General features: G+C 42.4%; 1 long non-coding RNA gene across 2 annotated transcripts in view; it reads left to right on the forward strand.

Annotated features, from left to right (window-relative positions):
- The window catches only part of LOC115100200, a 201,697-nt gene that overhangs the window by 176,083 nt on the left and 5,339 nt on the right, over nt 1-20,275 (forward strand). For both annotated transcript variants that reach the window (XR_003858995.1, XR_003858994.1), the window contains exon 2: nt 2,168-2,246. This is a non-coding gene — a long non-coding RNA (uncharacterized LOC115100200). The remainder of the gene's footprint in view (nt 1-2,167; nt 2,247-20,275) is intronic.

Genomic DNA, 20,275 nt, shown 5'->3' on the forward strand with positions numbered 1-20,275 from the left:
ATTTTTATTAAAGGGCTCTAGGGGCAATCCGAGAAACTATAGACCAGTGAGCCTGACTTCAGTGCTGGGAAAAATAGTGGAAACTATTCTAAAGATCAAAATCACAAAGCATATACAAAGACATGGTTTAATGGAACACAGTCAATATGGATTTACTCAAGGGAAGTCTTGCATTACAAATCTGCTTCATTTTTTAATTTTTATTTATTTACTGATTTTGTATATCATAATTCGGTGAAGCCATCAAAACGGTTTACAAGATGTTAAATGAAATATATAATATGCAATACATAAGAACATAAATACAATGCGTGATAAAAAAGGGGTTAATAAACATGTGGATAAAGGTGAACCAGTAGATGTAGTCTATCAGGATTTTCAGAAGGCATTTGACAAAGTCCCTCATGAGAGGCCTTTAAGAAAACTAAAAAGTCATGGAATAGGAGGTAATGTCCTTTCATAGATTACAAACTGGTTAAAAGACAGGAAACAGAAAATGGGATTAAATGGTTAATTTTCTCAGTGGAAAAGGGTAAACAGTGGAGTGCCTCAGGGATCTGTCTTTGGATCGGTGCTTTTCAATATATTTATAAATGATCTGGAAATGAACGCGATGAGTGAGGTATTCAAATTTGCAGATGATACAAAATTATTCAGATTAGTTAAATCACAAGTGGATTGTGATAAATTGCAGGAGGACCTTGTGAAACTGGAAGATTGGGCATCCAAATGGCAGATAAAATTTAATGTGGCAAGTGCAAGGTGATACATATAGGGAAAAATAACCCTTGCTGTTGTTACACGATGTTAGGCTCCACATTAGGAGTTACCATCCAGGAAAGAGATCCAGATGTCCTAGTGGATAATACATTGAAATTGTCAGCTCAATGTGCTGTGGGGATCAAAAAAGCAAACAGAATGTTAGAAATTATTAGGAAGTGAATGGTGAATAAAACAGAAAATGTCATAATGTCTCTGTATCGCTCCATGGTGAGACAGCACCTTGAGTACTGTGTACAATTCTGGTCACCGCATCTCAAAAAAGATATAATTGTACTGGAGAAGGTACAGAGAAGGGCGACCAAAATGATAAAGGGGATGTATCAGCTCCTCTATGAAGAAAGGCTAAAGAGGTTAGGGCTGTTTAGCTTGGAGAAGGGATATGATAGAGGTCTTTAAAAGCATGAGAAGTCTAGAACAGGTAAATGTGAATTGGTTATTTACTCTTTCGAATAATAGAAGGACTAGGGGGTACTCCATGAAGTTATTAAGTAGCACATTTAAAACTAATTGGAGAAAATTCTTTTTCACTCAATGCACAATTAAACTCTGGAATTTGTTGCCAGAGGATATGGTTAGTGCAGTTAGAGTAGCTGGGTTTAAAAAAGATTTGGATAAGTTCTTGGAGAAGTTCATTAACTGCTATTAATCAAGTTAACTTAGGGAATGGCCTCTGCTACTACTGGCATCAGTAGCATGGGATATACTTAGTTTTTAGGTACTTGTCAGGTACTTGTAGCCTGGATTGGCCACTGTTAGAAACAAGATGCTGGGCTTGATGGATCCTTGGTCTGACCCAGTATGGCAATTTCTTATGTTCTTATGATGATCCATCTAGTCAAATGTTGCAGATGTATCTATATGAGAGCAAAAATGAAAGAAAGTCAAACAGCCGCAGTGTGAAAAATGAAAGACATGGTCTATAGCTGAAAAAGTGATCTCAAGGATCCTGACTGATGGGAACACAGGTGATTGCAGAAGTCAGCAAGCTGAGCAAGGAGACCGAGCACCCCATGAGTTGTGCTATGCAGGAGAGGAGAGAGAAGGGCTAATGGCCTGAGAGATCACCGTGGTTCAGGGAAGGCTGGCAGCTTCAGAATTGGAAAGAGAGAGGATTTAACAGAAATGGGGATGAAAGGGAGAAGGAAATTTTGAGAGATTGGGGGCTGCTGGATCATTTGTAGGACACACACAGAATGAGCAGATAATGGTGAGTATGCTGAAGGGAAATGAGGATAACCGAACAGCGCGACAGAGGAAAAGAGGAATTGATTGTGGACATTTTAATGTCTGATATTCAAAAAGCTTTGTCTGGGTAACTTTTGGAGTGCAAGAATCTTACTGGTCTAAACCTGGGCTTAAAATTAAATATTTCTTTCCATTGCAGAACCATCCCACGATTTTGTGCAATGCAGGATAATGGGCAGTCTAAACTCATCTGAGGCCCAGTGCTGAAAATCATACAGGTGGGTGAATTCACAAAGAATCTATTTTCAGTCCGTGCGTTTTCAATAAATGTGGGTTAATGCAGGGTCAGATCTAAGATTCTGGTGCCCATAGCAGGACCAGAAATCAAGGGGGAGAGGGGAGGAGGGCAGAGTGCCATGGTGGTAACCCTCTAAAGCAGCACCAGTGCCCAGGCTTCAAGCAATGGGGAACAGGCTCCTCTCTAGCACCTTGAAAATCTGGTGCTCTAGGCAATTACCTATGTTGCCTGTGCCTAAATCTGGTCCAGGGTGAATGATATAACGTCTAAGAGCCAAGTAGGGGATGTGTGAACTTTGCTAGCATAGCCTGCTATACCATTACCTGCTGCTATCTCATTTCATTCCACTGCTTTTGAGACAGAGATTGCCAAGCATGTCATGGGTGATATCAACCATGCCATGTGCTGTATGTTGCAACTGTTGTCAAGAAGGAGTAGTCCTCTACTTGGAAAATATCAGAGATCACAAATCTCATTTTAATATGACTTAAGTGTGTGACTGGAGGGGATAGCTCAGCGATCTGTAACATCTCTATGAAGCGATTGGAATCTGATAATGATTGCAGAGCATAGAATTTTGTTGTGAGATGTTTTAAAGGAATTGGTGTAAGTTTGATGTTTTAAATATTTGTTTGTATTTTTGTTTGAGTGAAAGGTTGTGCACCGCCTAGAACATGTTTTATAATTGTTGTATATAAACCCTTAAAATAATAAAATAAATACATAGATCTCTATGAATCCAGAGTTGTCAAGTTCAGATCCTGTTATGTTTGACTTGGCCTCTTATCCTTCTGAGGGAGACACAAAAAAAGTACCCACTGTAACTGTACAAATAATAACTTTATTATAACTTTTCGGTATCACTGCAAACGCTTTTCATAAAATTACCAAAATTAAAATACAATAACATGGGCAGGTGGGGGACACCTCAGCATTCTCCCCTCATTCCCCTAAATACACAGACACCAATATTAGGTAACAAAAGGCCGCAGTTTGTGGAAAGATACAAAACCAGAGTTTGAACAAACACATGAGCACCCCCTCCATAATTTCAACCCCCCCCTCCCCATTTGTACAGCCTTATGACAACTCACCACCTTGTCCCAGTGATGTCAAACACTCCCTCCCCAACATCTCAACAGTAGTCCTGTGCCGCTCCCCCCTCCCCCACTGCCACCAGGTCCTACCTGCCACGTCCCAACAGGATAGGACCTCCAGCCGATCAGTGACCACACTGCCCACCAGCGGCTTCAAGCAGTACCGCTCCCTCCCCAGCTGCCATCCCACCAGACAGAAAACTTTTGTAATTTGCACATTGGAATGACTGAGGCTCAGGTTTACCACCACCATCTGCGGCATAAACCAATTACCACTTTACAGTTACAAATCCGACAGTGCCCCAGGAAGGGAGGGTGGGAGAAAATCCCGTGCCAAACGCCGGCACGAGGAAACTGAGAGGATTCCCGCCAGAGCAGGCAAGCCAAGCCGCTGCCTCTCATCCGGCAACCGCCATGGCTTGGCCAATCAGGGAATTCCTAACTCTTTTAAACTAGCCACCCCTCGCCCATTCTCTCCTCCCCCAGGACCTAGCAACCAAATGCACCCCTAACCTGCAGAAGGTGAGGCCATGTTAACGACGACAGGGTGGACCTAGCTCCCCAGCCTTCTACATAGTAAAACAACCCAAGAAGATGCAAATGATTGCAGTTGTGTGGTGTGTTCCCAGCCTCAGTTATAGATACCTTCTTCACTTGGGAGTAGACATCTGGCAAGCTGCCACATGTGGTTTGACTTTCTTCCTTCTTATAGTGCACTTGGTTGTATGTTCTTGAGGAAAACTAACTATGTGCACATTGGACAAAATACAGTATAGCCAAAATATTTACTCTGTATCTGCCAGCCACAAGTATCTATTGAAGACTAACCACCTGTTCGGTTTTTAATGGCTTTGCTTTATTTTGAAATGATCTGTTCTGTTTATAATAGAAACGTCTTTCAGTTTGTTCCTGTTTGAGTATCATTTTCCATAGTGAGTTAGAGGAGAGTGGAAGAGAACAGAGAGAGACAGCTGATGGGAGTGGTGAAGAAAACGTTCAAGGCTAGTGGGTGCAGGAAGGGGCATCGTAACTGAAGCGGGTGCAGTCAGATGACATCCGGTTACAAAGGACAGGCCAAGCCAGCCCATAATTAGTCCAATGCTGTAATTCATCCATACAGAGAGGCAGACCCAGGACTGAGCCAACTGATCTCTTATGATCTTGAGTCATTTTGTAGTTCTACAAGAGGGACAAGGGGGATTGCCTGCATGTGAGGTGCTTAAACCATGGCCACCTAAGGTACTACCTGGCCTGCAGAGGTATGACAGAGGGGCTTAGATAGCCGTGCTAGGGTGTGTCTGTGGCCAAGAGACTTTATTAGAGTGTCTCCTGTGAGCAGTCTGTGTGAGATTGTGAGAGCTTGCATGCCAGAGGCCATGTGAGGGAAATGTTAAGCATTTGTTCCCTGAAGAGACCTTGTGCATTTGCATCTGAGGGAAGCCCTCTGTGTGAATTACACTATTTATTTACGTATTTATATACGTCTTTTAATCATTTCTGCAAACCAGCTCGAAGTCTTAGGTGCCTCAGGTACGGTCCAGGGAGGCTCAGCCAAACTTTATCCCCAAGCTGCGCTGTCGCTCTCTCACCAAGCCCGCAGCCGGGCAGGCACCCTGAGAGGTGCCTGAAGGGAAAACTGGCAAACCCATCCAAGCTATACTGCCTGACCTGGGTAAAGCTGGAAGGTCCGAGGGTTAGATTCAGAGCTGCCCCTTTCTTTTGGCTGGCATGTAAAGAAAAGTATGTAAAGGATTATCTAAAGCCGCTCAATCCCTATTGGGGGGAGGGAGGTTCCTCCATTGCCTCACATTGCCTCAGACACAAACTTAACGCATGATTTTGAAAAACATTTACACACTTAAAACTGGGTTTTACACTTGTGAATGCATTTTACCTGAGTAAGTGGGCTTTTGAAAATTGCTACAATATATGCCATAGGATTTACCCATGTTAAGTGCACTTTACATGGGTGAATGGCTTTTGAAAATTTCTCCAACTTTAGTGTACCTCCCCTCCTTGGTCCAGACTACGAATTGCCCCTATGCTCAGGATGGGGAATATCTCATGAGAAATTATATTTACTAATATGATTTATCTTCAGGTTTGTAGCTTGAGTGGGGGATGAGACAGGGTACTGGTCACCCTGATTCCACAATTCTGTGCCCTTCCCAAACAGCCTCTCCCTCATGGTAACATAGACCAGATAATATCATCACCCGAGGATAAAACAGTAATTAACCTTTTTAATAGTAATATGTAGACAGTAAATGGGACAAGTACAGTAGTGAAGTATAATATAAACTTGCAATTTTCTTATTTTAAATCAAGCAATGTGCTCCTAGGCCTGGATATCTCTGGAAAGGAAGTCTCTCAGCTCCTGGCTCCTCTGTCCCTTGTTGGTATTTTACATATAGCTTGGCTATGAAGCAAGAACAGCTGTCTGTCCCTCTGTTTCCTCAGAGTGCAGACTTCTGACTCACCCTCTCGATAATTAGCTCTTAAGGTGAAGAACTGATTGCAGGGCTGCCAGATGCACTCCTCTGTTCCTGGATCCTAGCTCCAACTCCTGTCTCTAACTCCTGGCTGTCACTGCCCCCCACACACAGCTACAGCCAGCCAAATTGCACCTTTTCTACCTTAAATGGGCTTCCAGCATTCCTTTGGCTTCCTCTTCTGCTGGCTATGTAGTGCTGTTGTCTGGGCAGGCTAAACAGTATCATCCCTTTCCCAGCTTGTTAACAGTGAATGCCGAATGCTGGTTCTTTCAGAACATTTGTCATTCACAGGAGAGACACAGGGGTTTTTAACATATTTTTATATTCCTTCACCTTGGCTGTAGTTGTAGACTCTGCAGGGTTGAAAATACCTTTTTGACAGGTCCAAAACACATCACTGAGATCCAGGCGCAGCTCAGTCCATATTGTAAGGCTCCAACACATGATAAACTCATGAGGACAGGAACCTGGTTTATAGTAGCTTGCTACAGTAGTTATATATTGTAAGCCCTCTGGAAATAGGGAAATACCTACAGTTTCTGAATGTAATCTGCTGTGAAAGTGCCTGAAAAATAGAATATAAATCAAATAAAATAAATAAGATGCTACTTATTATTTTATTTTTTATTATTTTACTAGAGGCTATGCTCCTGCTCGCTTTGCTCACCAAGCTCTTCAGTGGGCTCTCCACGCTAGATTCCATTTTCATGTCTAGGTGGAAAATGCAAGCTGGATAGGGCAAGTGATGCTAATGAAAGGGCAGGGAGACCTCTATAGAATTCCCCTCCCCAAACCACCTTTATTTCCCCCCTCAAAAAAGAGAGAGTGCTAATTGCATGGCAACCTCAAAAAGTGAGTTTTATGACGCCATCAGTTCAAAGTATGCATTACCGGTGTCTTGTACTTGCTCTGTTGGGGATAGAGGAATGAGGTAGGTGTGTGTGTGTGGGGGGGGGGGGGGCTTCGAGGGGGGGAGAATGTAGGTCAGAAAGCTTGCAGAAGATGTGTGAGGTTGAGGGGTTGTGGTAGCGGTGAGGTTGTGGGGGGTGAGATATATGGTGAAGGGTGAGGTTCATGCATGTGATGGTGTAGGTGGTATGTGTTGTTGGGTGGGGTGTGAGGGGAAATTTTCCCTCTTACACTCACCACATTCTCCCCTTACCCTTCTCCTCCCCACCTGCGTGAGGCTGGTGTGTATGTGCTGCGAACGCATAAGTGATATTGGGAAGTGAGTGTTGAGGGGAGAACCCATCCCCTTCTTCCACCCATCCTCCCTCCCTCTTCTCCTCCTTCCCTATGCAAGTGTGGGGGTGTCAGTGTGTGCGTGCGCACATTCTCCCTCTCCTCCACTGCACTCTTCATTTCCCCCTCATCCCTGATGTGCATGCAAATGGGGTGGGGGCGGGAGGGTCTGTGTATGTTGTGGGAAGATGAGAGTGAGGGTGTGTGTGCTGAGGGGTGGACTCTTTTTTTCCCTTTACAATCTCCACAGACTCCCCCCTGTTTGTGTTGGCTTGAGGGGATATTTGTGTGTGAGTGTGTGTGTGTGTAAATGGGGCTGGGGTGAGTGGTAATAGGAATGAATTGGGTGTGTGTGCATGTCTGGGAGGGAGGGAACTAGGGGAGTGTGTGCATGGTCTTGAACAAGTAGATGTGACTCGGTTATTTACACTTTCGAATAATAGAAGGACTAGGGGGCCATTCCATGAAGTTAGCAAGTAGCACATTTAAGACTAATCGGAGAAAATTCTTTCACTCAACGCACAATAAAGCTCTGGAATTTGTTGCCAGAGGATGTGGTCAGTGCAGTTAGTGTAGCTGGGCTCAAAAAAGGGTTGGATAAGTTCTTGGAGGAGAAGTCCATTAACTGCTATTAATCAAGTTTACTTAGGGAATAGCCACTGCTATTAATTGCATCAGTAGCATGGGATCTTCTTAGTGTTTGGGTAATTGCCAGGTTCTTGTGGCCTGATTTGGCCTCTGTTGGAAACAGGATGCTGGGCTTGTTGGACCCTTGGTCTGACCCAGCATGGCAATTTCTTATGTTCTTATGTTCCCCTCACTCAGTTGTGTGTAGATGTTATGGGCTGGGAGTGAGTAACTGAAGTTGTGTGTGCACATGCGGCATGCGGGCGTGTGTGTAGAGAAGGCTGTGTAGGGGGCTTATCTGTGTGAGAGGTATATGGGGGTGTGAATATATAAGACCCAGATGCAGTTCAAAGGTCTCAGGAAACAACCTGTATTCTAATTGTTTTTACAGTACCTTTGATCTTAGCCTTTTCTATTTCCTATCTTTCCCTATGCATGGGTCTGAGACCTTTTAACCCCAATCCCATCAAGAGATTCTATAAGTATGCTAAGTAACACGTAAATAACAAAGCACTGTGGTGACCTGTGCTCAGGGCTCAGGACTGTTACAGATACCAGAGAAACTGCCAGAAGTAATACCAAATAAGGGCAGTGGGGAAATGGGCGTACAGAGATAAGAAGGGTATAAAGTTTTGCTTAGAACAAAGAAACATTGGACTGGCTTCTTTTCTCTGCTACTTTACAGGCAGCTGGTGGAGATCTGATTCCAGTACCTCAGAAAAATGACTGTGCAGTGTTTTAAATGTACTTTTCTGAGTTTCTTTCCTATTACTCCTCTCAATAATAAAAGTTCTTTACTCGAAAGAAGACTGCCTAAGTTGTTATCTAAGAAAAACTGGATAACTTAAACTTTATTAGGCCTTGCAGAAAAACACACAACAGAAAAGGGTGGTGGATGCTTGGAATAGCCTTGTGGGAGAGGCAGTGTTGAGAGAGCAACGGTGACAGAATTCAATAAAGAGAATAAAGACCGCATTAATTTGTGAGCTACAAGGAACGGTTTTGAGTAAGAGCACATGGCAGGCACTACACTGGGGGCTTATTACATGTCTTGGTTGGTGATGTGGGCACCGGGCCAAAGCCTGATTTCTGTCACCTGAGAAGTACTGTAATCTTCCTTATACTCTGGCATGACTGCTACTAGGAAATAACTAGCGGAAAACAAAATGATTATACAATGTCTTCAAACTCACCTGTGCATCTAATTGGAATTAACATGCCTATGTTTTCATAATTAGCAGAGCTGCCTGCTTGATTAAGCCATTTAATGTTGTGCATAGCATGCTGTGCGGGAGTTTAAGTTAACCAGTTACCAGCGCAGTGAGTAGATCTTCAAGTCAGGCAAATGGTGGTAGAGTCCATGCTGGCAGCAAAGCATCCATGGGGTCTTAAGGACCTCTCTGAGTGAGATCAAACAAAAACATTTTTTGTAATTTTTCCATGTTGTACTTCACCTTATACCAACAATTGTTGGAAAAACCCAGAATATAAATGTAAATGAAATATAGTTGAGCCCTATTAAGTGATTACCTGGTAATGAAACAATCTGTTAAAAGAATATTAACAACATGCTGCTGTGTGCAGCTTTCGTGAGGGACAACTGGACTGCTCTACTGTACGGAACCGAAGAGTTCCAAATGAGGGAACCAGACTCGATCCAAAGGCTCTGAGGTGAACGGCTGCAGTGTTTGACCAGTTCCCTCCTGTTACAGGTTATACATTGTCTTCTTTATCATGGGTAATGATGGAAGATGTGAATGTGTCACTAAAGCTCTTTTTTAAAAACCAGCCTTCACCTTTTGTATGATTCATCCAGTGAACAATGTCACAAACCCACAATCTGGGAACACACTATCTTATTGTTCTCTGTCTCTGTTGTATCTGTGTTGGGAACAATTCCTGGCTATATTACGCTGCACCTACCACTTCTTTCTTCAGCTACAGAGGACATAATTCCTTATCATATTACACAGCAATTACCAGTTAACCCCATGTCATCCATGCTGGGAAAATCCTCTTACTATTCAACAGATAATTTTAATTTTGCCTATTGCTAAGGGCACTCTTGCTGGATAGATACCACCTGTTGGATACCATCTCTTTTGCGAAGGAGGTGATTGCTTATTGTATGACACTGTACTTAGCAATAAACCACATTTTATCTGTGCTGGAGTGCTTCCTTATTGTATGGCATTGTCTTTTATCTTTTAATCCTCTTTTTTGCTCTGTAGTGATCTCTGATTGCGCTGTGTTGTCAAGCCATTTAACGCCATGGGAGAGATGATCTCTTATTATGGAACATCACGCTGTACTTACTATTTAACACTAACTCACCCTTAAGGGAAGTGATTTGTTGTAGTTTTACACTTGTTATACATTTTGAGGTCATAAGAACATAAGAAATTGCCATGCTGGGTCAGACCAAGGGTCCATCAAGCCCAGCATCCTGTTTCTAACAGAGGCCAAACCAGGCCACAAGAACTTGGCAATTACCCAAACACTAAGAAGATCCCATGCTACTGATGCAATTAATAGCAGTGGCTATTCCCTAAGTAAACTTGATTAATAGCCATTAATGGACTTCTCCTCCAAGAACTTATCCAAACCTTTTTTGAAACCAGCTACACTAACTGCACTAACCACATCCTCTGGCAACAAATTCCAGAGCTTTATTGTGCGTTGAGTGAAAAATAATTTTCTCCGATTAGTCTTAAATGTGCTACTTGCTAACTTCATGGAATGCCCCCTAGTCCTTCTATTATTCGAAAGTGTAAATAACCGAGTCACATCTACCTGTTCAAGACCTCTCATGATCTTAAAGACCTCTATCATATCCCCCCTCAGCTGTCTCTTCTCCAAGCTGAACAGCCCTAGCCTCTTCAGCCTTTCCTCATAGGGGAGCTGTTCCTTCCCCTTTATCATTTTGGTTGCCCTTCTCTGTACCTTCTCCATTGCAACTATATCTTTTTTGAGATGCGGTTACCAGAATTGTACACAGTATTCAAGGTGCAGTCTCACCATGGATTGATATAGAGGCATTATGACATTTTCCTTTTTATTAACCATTCCCTTCCTAATAATTCCTAACATTCTGTTTGCTTTTTTGACAGCTGCAGCACACTGAGCCGACAGTTTTAAAGTATTATCCACTATGATGCCTAGATCTTTTTCCTGGGTGGTAGCTCCTAATATGGAACCTAACATCGTGTAACTACAGCAAGGGTTATTTTTCCCTATATGCAACACCTTGCACTTGTCCACATTAAATTTCATCTGCCATTTGGATGCCCAATCTTCCAGTCTTGCAAGGTCCTTCTGTAATGTATCACAATCCGCTTGTGATTTAACTACTCTGAATAATTTTGTATCATCCACAAATTTGATAACCTCACTCGTCGTATTCCTTTCCAGATCATTTATATATATATTGAAAAGCACCGGTCCAAGTACAGATCCCTGAGGCACTCCACTGTTTACCCTTTTCCACTGAGAAAATTGACCATTTAATCCTACTCTCTGTTTCCTGTCTTTTAACCAGTTTGTAATCCACGAAAGGACATCGCCTCTTATCCCATGAATTTTTAGTTTTCTTAGAAGCCTCTCATGAGAGACTTTGTCAAACGCCTTCTGAAAACCCAAATACACTACATCTACTGGTTCACCTTTATCCACATGTTTATTAACCCCTTCAAAAAAATGAAGCAGATTTGTTAGGCAAGACTTCCCTTGGGTAAATCCATGTTGACTGTATTCCATTAAACCATGTCTTTCTATAAGCTCTAAGATTTTGATCTTGAGAATAATTTCCACTATTTTTCCCGGCACTGAAGTCAGGCTCACTGGTCTATAGTTACCCAGATTGCCCCTGGAGCCTTTTTTAAATATTGGGGTTACATTGGCCACCCTCCAGTCTTCAGGTACAATGGATGATTTTAATGATAGGTTACAAATTTTAACTAATAGATCAGAAATTTCATTTTTGAGTTCCTTCAGTACCCTAGGATGCATACCATCCAGTCCAGGTGATTTGCTTCTCTTTAGTTTGTCAATCTGGCCTACTACATCTTCCAGGTTCACAGTGATTTCGTTCAGTTCTCCTGACTCATCACCCCTGAAAACCATCTCCAGAACTGGTATCTCCCCAACATCCTCATTCATAAACACAGAAGCAAAGAATTCATTTAGTCTTTCTGCAATGTCCTTATCTTCCCTAAGAGCCCCTTTAACCCCTCGGTCATCTAATGGTCCAACCGACTCCCTCACAGGTTTCTTGCTTTGGATATATTTTAAAAAGTTTTTATTATGAGTTTTTGCCTCTATGGCCAATTTCATTTCAAATTCTCTCTTCGCCTGTCTTATCAATTATTTTACACTTAACTTGACAATGCTTATGTTTTATCCTATTTTCTTCAGATGGATCCTTCTTCCAATTTTTGAAGGATGTTTTTTTGGCTAAAATAGCCTCTTTCACCTCACCTTTTAACCATGATGGTAATTGTTTTGCCTTCCTTCCACCTTTCTTAATGTGTGGAATACATATGGACTACGCCTCTAGGATTGTATTTTTAAATAATGTCCATGCCTGTTGAATACTTTTAACCTTTGCAGCTGCACCTTTTAGTTTTTTTCTAACTATTTTCCTCATTTTATCAAAGTGTCCCTTTTGAAAGTTTAGTGTTAGAGCTGCAGATTTACTTATTGTCCCCCTTCCAGTTATTAGTTTAAATTTGATCATATTATGATCACTGTTGCCAAGTGGCCCCACCACCGTTACCTCTCTCAACAAATCCTGCTTTCCACTAAGAATTAAATGTAAAATAGCTCCCTCTCTTGCTGGTTCCTGAACCAATTGCTCCTTAAAGTTTAGTGGCCTCAGCCATTTACAGACAGCTGGCAGCAGTGGGAGAGTTGGGACTGGCTTGGGAGGTAGGAAGAGGTGGGAGTTGTGGAAAGGGTGGGAGGGGCGAGTAGGGAGGAGAAGGCCTTTTTTATTCCAAAATTAATGAGATCTTTGTGTGTGGAGGGCGGGGGGCAGGCTGATCAGCCTCCTTTGGCCTTTTGGCCCCTGCCATTTCAAAACATTTTGGAGCGCCTCAGAGGGTGGGGAGCACAGGCTCACCAGCTGGAAGTGGTTGAGTAGTATTTGGGTGGGGAGTTTTGGGTCATAAGTCTGCTGTCTCAAACTTTTTTTAAAAATTTGGTCGGTACCTATCCAGCTATGTTTGAATATATCCACATAAGCTTAGTTATCCAGCTAAAATTTGCTAAACAACTTTAATTGATGATATTCAGTGGGATGCTTCTCCCACTGAAAATCCATAATAACTTACCTGCCTAACTTTAACCTTCCATTGTAGGAATTTCTGAATATTAACTTCATTGTAAAAAGAAAAACTCCTTTCCTTAGACACTTATAGTTTCATAGTGGCTGTGTAAAACTAAATTGTAACAGATCATGAGGTAGATGCTTAACCTCGATCAACAATAATGGGAAAGGCAGAGGAAAAACTTTCCTGCTTTACAAAAGAGAGTTACCAAACAAACCAAACTGCTAATGTAGGGTAATCCAAATACAACACCACAATCGAAATCTACATGTCAATACCTAATATGGTGTATTCAAAATTTGTTGGTTTTGCTATGAGAAATCCCTCTGAAAAGCTTTTTAGAGAGGAAGGTGATAGTTTCATATGTAATGCTATTTTGAAGGTACCATCCAGGTTACCTAAGTAGACTTATTGTAATCATCAACATACCACCATCCACCCGTTTTTTTTTTTTAATTTTTAAATGCTTCACCCATAAAATATTACAGTGGGAAATAAATTGTTTATAATGCCGCCCTAAACTTATGCTGTATTCTAATCATATTTCAATCTCAATATATGTCAGCACCGTAGATGCTCATAAAGAACCACATATAGTTAAGGCAAACAAATTCTTAGCTGCTCGTTGTTCCCAACATGGCCAGGTTTCGGATGCAATCCTTCGTTGGGTCGCAGCATATTAAATGAAGAAAGCTTCTGGGTCTCTTCAACAATGCGGTGCTGCCAGCCTCAAAACATGGCAGTCTGCATGAGTGTGCTGCGGTCCCTGACGAAGGATTGCATCCCAAACCTGGCCATGTTGCAATTTCTTGTAGTTTATGAATGCTAACCTTTTTTTTTCTTACCTTTTCAGCTACTTCTTTATTAAATCATAGTAACCTCTCTTCCTTTTGTTTACTTTTCTAACAAAAAGGTTACAATATTTGATTTTAGTTTTGCCCACTGCTCTTCTACTTCCCATAGACCCTCCCATCTAGCTAATGACATTTTGAGGTACTCTTCCATTTTAACAAAATTAGTTTTCCTGGAGTCTAGGACCCTTACCTTAGCATGAGCCATCACTTCCTGTACTTTAATACTGAGCCACATCATCCAGTGTTCACTGGATCCCAGATAACCACCACTACGACATCAAAAGCATTCCAATTGGTAAGCACCAAGTCCAGTATCACCCCCTCCTGTGTGGGTTCTGTTACCAGTTGATGGAACAGTTTAATTCTGCAGAGAATCCATGATCTCCCTATTTCTAAAAAAGAATACAGCTGGGATATTCCAGTCAGCAGACTGAAATCCCCTAGCAATAGAATCTCCCTTTTCATGGCAATCCTGTGAATATCCTCCATTAAATCTCTATCCATTTCTTCTGACTGTGATGGAAGTCTGTATATTACACCAATATAAATAGATGTTCCATTCCCTCTTTCCAGATTAACCCACAGTGTCTCCTCCTTACCTCATAAATCCTGCAGTTATGTTGTTTTAATATTTTTATATATAAATATAGCTCTACTCTTCCTCCCTTTCTTCCTACCCTATCCTTCCTAAATAGATCGTAGCCTGGTATAATTATATCACAGTCATGGTTTTCTGTGTTCCATGTCTGTGTGACAGCCACTACATCCAAATCAGCCTCTTCCATGACTGCTGCTAGTTCCGAGACTCTTATTTCCCATATTATGAGCATTAGTGTACATAGCTTTCCAGATGTTGTCCTTTATTCTTATTACTCTTCAAGTATTAAATGTTTTAATTACCTGAGCACCTTGTTCACTCATTCTTGATGATTCTAGCTAAAAGCCCTCCTCATTAGGTTTTCTAATCTGTCCTCAAAGACGCCTCACCCCATCTTTGATAGGTGGATCCCATCTCTGTTCAGTAGTCCTTAAAACATCATCCCCAGATCCAGACACAGCTTGGTCCACACTGTAAGGCTACGACTGTTAGGAATCTGTTAGGAAAGCTCTGTGTTAGAGCTGGGAGTAGCAATCTGTAATAAATCTGCTGTTAGTTAGACTGCGGAGTTGCAATCTGTTCTTATTGGCTCCTAAAGAAGGAGGAGTCAGCAATCTGATATAGTTGTGGGTGGATCCCTGGGCCGGTGGCAGATGACCATGCCCCTGAGAGGATATCCCGAGAGCGACCATCGGCTAGGCTTGAGTATGGAGACAGACACACATTAGTTCTTTTATTAAACAGGTTTTTGAAACCACCAGATGTGGCAGTAGTGAGCTGATATGCCCGGCAGGGCTGTAGTCCCTCAGGTACTGGAACAGCGATCCAGGATGGCTGAGCTGTTGAGAAACTGTAGAAAGCGAGTAGGCAGAGTTCATGAACAGAACTAGATGACAAAACTCACAAGGTCTCAAGGAAGCTCAGTGCTAGAAAGGTTTAGGCCCTCGAGGAAGCGAGTACCTGGTTCCAGGGAAAGCTCTGAAAGAGCGATGGTAACTCACAATTGTATGTAACAGCGATAGCTTCCAGGCACTAGAGAATCTTCAGTGTGTCCAGGAACATGGGCCCTTGAGGAGCGAGTACCGGTTTCTATCTGTATAATCTGAAAGTAAAGAAAAGAGCGAGGCCCCCGAGGAGCAGGTACCCCTGGTAAGTCCGAGGAGGCAGAGTAATTTGGGAGGTGTAGCCAAAGCAATCCCCTTCCTTGCTAACTCACTTAGATAGTGAAATAGAGACCTTTAAATATTGGAAGCAGATGACATCATCTCAGGGGAACACCCCTGAGGTTCGCGCTCTTGCTGGTATTTCAATCAGAGCGCGCGCGCCCTAGGTCTTCAGGCAACATGGCGGATCTGCAACATCAAGCCGGTCTGGGTACGCCGGAGAGAGACAGCATGGAGATGCCGTGATAGCCAGCCTTCCATCAGACCCGGAGGGAGTCGCCACAGAGGTAAAGAGGGCGGAGTGAGGGCATCGAGCAGCAACGGTCGCAACACCAACACATGATAAGCTTGTGTGGGCAGGAACTTGGTTTATAGTAGCTTGTTACATCTGGTTAGCAGAAAGTCACCTCCCATGCCCCTCAGAAAAGAGTCACCAGCATCATTAGCTTTGCTTCCTAGACATAGTGGTTGCTGACCTTGCAGCTTTGGAGCACATGAGCTTAGGTTCCTCCTCATCCTGGGATAGTTTCTCCATTTCTATTTCCTGGGCTGCATACTGGATCTTCAGCTCAAGAAAAGGTGGGTTCTGGTTGAGGATTCTACTGGTTTTAGTAATCTCTGTCCAGCTGCCATCTTGTGGTCCAGTTTCTCCTTCTCCACTGGAGTTTTTCATCTTAGATGCCTCAAGAAGCATTCCATTCATTGTTGTAGTCCTTTTTGTCATGGATGCTTCTGAGCCTCACTGCCTCCTCTCTCAGCTCTGCCACCTGTTTTATGAGTGAGTTAACCTCTGGTATCTTTAACCCTGAACTGGTTTCTCACTGTGGCTCAAGATTTCTGTGTGGATGGAGGCAGAAGTATTAACTCTGGTGGCAGCTGCTTTGGTGCAATGTTTCCCAGCCATCCTTCTGCTCATCTTAGGACTTTGAGACCTTTAGAAAAAAATGAAAAAAGAGACCTACCAAATCACTATCTTGACCTCAGCAGACATGCAAGTTCAATTAGCTGGCTTCCTTTCTGTGAAATCTAGTACTTACACATTGATTCCCTTTGTATAGGTCTGTTTGCTTGCTCACATGTAATTATGAAGTACAGAGTAATTGTTAACATAGTGTTAGCAGTCTTTGGCTTGCTGGAGGATAAAGCAGTATGGACTCTGGCTACTCTTCTACAGAGTTTTATTATTTGCAAGCAAATTAACAAAACAGAAGCCTGCTTACCTCAGCAGAATTAGAAACAGGACAACAGCAGCTTACAGGTAAGTAGTTTAGCATAACTCTTTCTTCTACTTTCATCTAGGGCCTGTGTTCCTCTCTGGAGCGTGACTTCTTATCCATGTGAAATGCCCTGCAGCCAGGAATCCCTTCTGGGCTGCGTTAATGTAAAGCAGGCTAAATGCCTAGTCCTGGGCTTTTAAGGAGGGTTTAACATGCACTCCTTTACAACAATGTATATTTTAGTTTAGAAAATGTGTGTGCTTTTTAGCCATCTGGTGTATAGTCTATAAAGAATCCTGTTGCCTTCAGTACATAAGAACAGACCAACTAAAAATAATTACCTGAAAGATCTATTATGTTATTACTAATTAAGCTCCTCCTGAACTTTGTTTTTATAAATGACTAACAATTAATCTAAAGTACTTGCTTACGTTTCTCTGCCAACCAATGTCAGGTTATTCTGTGCAATCCAACATCCTAATTAGTGGTTTAGTCTATATAATAAGAATAGAAGGTGGGATGGGTAGGAGACAAAAACAGAAAAACAAAATAAAGAAAAGCTCCCAACAGCAAAGCAGCCTTTCCCTCTATAAACTTAAGATCCGTTTTTCAAAAATGACTACTGACTTAGCCAGATGGGGAGTGTTTTCAGACTTACCCAGCTAAGTAGAGCTTTTATTTTTAGACTTATCCGGCTAGTTTCGCCATTTTTACTGATGCATTGCCAAGATCAGTCGCTGTTTTTACTGATGTAGTGCCGAGATCAGTCGCCGTTTTTACTGATGCATTGCCGAGGTCAGTTGCCATTTTTACTGATGCATTGCCGAGATCAGTCGCCGTTTTTACTGATATATTGCCGAGATCAGTCGCCATTTTTTCTGATGCATTGCCGAGGTCAGTCGCCGTTTTTGATATGCAGTCCTTCTGATGGGCGTTTAAACAAATTAAACTTTGTGCCTGTTCCGATTTGAGTGGTCAGCCTTGAGGCAGGCGGTGGTGTCCGCAGAAACGTGAGCTCATGTTGGGTTTTCCTTTTCTGTGAGTCAGCTGGGAAGTTGTAAATGGCCTGTCTACATAAGATGAGTGCATTTCTTTCTTAATATTTTGTTTATTTGTTTCAGTGGGTATATGAAAGATCTTATTGCTTTTTCATATAGAATTTTTAATAAACTAGCTTTTTATACAGCATTTAATGAACCGGCTTATGAATGAAACTGAAGGTGGGTACTGCTGATACCACTTGAGGCCCATTGTGTGGTGAGAGGTGGTGGATGTAAACTAATGAAATGCCATTGTTCTGATGCTGAGTTCTATAGTATTTGTATGAAAAATCTGTTTGAGTTTTGTTAATTTTATAGAAATTCCCCCTTGTCTTTTGGTATTTTTGAAGGGGCTTCTGCTTTTGTTTTATGTAGTTTAACTGTTATAGCTCAGCCAGCTCCTGGCTGTTTCATGGTGGCTTGAAGAACCCCTGTCATACCTGGTACCATTCTGTGCCTTCACAATGCCTTGGGGTATTCATGAGGCTGTTATTGTTGCTCTTTGAGTGCCTTTGACTGTTCATGCCACTGTTGTTGGTGCCCTTTACTCCTTTCCTGATTTCCTTGGAGTTTTTATGCCACTGTGCTCTTTGCCATACCCCACACTCTATACCTTGGGGTTTTGATGCCACTGTACTGTTTGGTAATTTGGTAAAACCATGCTGCTTGGGATCTTGCACCCCACTGGATTGTAAGGAGTTAACTGAAAAGTAATTACTTCAGGTCTCACCAGTGCCCTTTTCCAAAGTGGGGTGATCCCAATGGAAATTGAAGAACAAAATTTAGAAGTGCCAACTTCTGAGACAACCCCTTCCTGGTAGCGTTCATTCCCCAGAACACTCCTCGGTGCAGACTCACCCACCATAGTTTTCAAATGTAGTGGCTCTCACAGCACAGCACCCTCCATCATAGATGTAGATGAGGGACAGTAAGATACAGGTAGCATTCTCACTAATGGAAGTGCCCATGCTCCCAGTGCTGTTCCGATTTGATCCCAGTCAGGTGCAGGTGGATAATCTTTGAGGTCTGGGCTAAAAGATATATAAAACTGCAGCCGGAAAGCCACTTCTTTCCCTTTTATATTCTATTGTTGCACACCTCTATCTCTTTGTCTATAGTGTTGTTTTCACTTGCTGATTACATTGCCTCTTTGTTGGAGTTACTTATGGAGTATAACACATTTTTTTCTTTTTGTGCCTCCCAATACACTTATATGGTGCTCTTAAAAGTTGTGAGGTAAATTTTTAAAAGCCTGGCGAGCGCCAAAATTGAGAGATGTGCACGCCTAGTGGATTTTAAAAGCCGCCTACATGTGGACGCATCTCCCAATGTGCAAAAATCTCAGATTCAGAAAGGGGCATGGTTTGGGTGGGGCACGGGCATTCCGGGGCGGGGCCGAGAGACAGACGTGCAAATACTCGCGCACCTGTGCACGTGCCAGGCCCAGTGCTGCATAACTTTACTTCTGCTATGAAGGAGGTGTAAGTTTAAAGAAAAAAAGCCATCCCTGAGGGGGTTTAAAGGGCCTGGGGTAACTGGGGGGGTTTGGAAGACCTAGCGCTACCCTGGGTGAATTGGCGGACAGATTGGTGAAACTGGTCATGGAGAGGATGCACGCCGGTTATAAAATTCCCCCACTTGTGTGGCTCTTATCCAGATGCAAAATCGGGCGCACCCAGGCTATTTTATAAGATACACACGTGTGTTGTAAAATTGCCATGTTCCTGGGTGCACAGCGACACACATGCATCAATGGGCATCCTATGAGCCTCTTTGAAAGTTTATGTCCCTGTTAGCTCCCTTTTAGCAGTAAGTTTTATATGTGTGTGCTATACTTTGTAATAATTATCATCAGTTTGGGGGTCAATTTTCCAAAAGCCACTAAGCGGCACAGATAATTAGCTAATTTTAGCTAATTATCTTTAGTCAAATTTTCAGCCAAACCCACCTAGGTAGGTTTTGGGCTGAAGATTTGCCTGCACATAGCCAGTTAAGCTTTGACTAGACTTAGGACCGCTATTTATGCAGTTGGGATTGCCTGGATAATAAGGATGTGCAGCCTTTTATTTTTGTGTTCAGTTCAGGTCATTCATTTTTGGTCCATTTTCCAACACAATCTAATTTTTGGGGTGTGGTGGTTGAATTTCTAGGGTTATTCTTTTTGGAAAATAGTGTATTCAGACTATCCAAATGCACATCCCTTACAGCTAAACTTAGGCAGTTAGAGCTGGAAATTGGTTAGGCCTGTCCCAGCAAGACACCACCCTTTTTTTTTACCTGGCTAAATTTGGCCACCTTGTGCATTTAAGTGGTTCAATGTAATTGTTCAGTGGGGTGGGGGAGGAATTT

Source organism: Rhinatrema bivittatum, chromosome 10 (assembly GCF_901001135.1).
Source record: "Rhinatrema bivittatum chromosome 10, aRhiBiv1.1, whole genome shotgun sequence".
Taxonomy (NCBI): Eukaryota; Metazoa; Chordata; class Amphibia; order Gymnophiona; family Rhinatrematidae; genus Rhinatrema; species Rhinatrema bivittatum.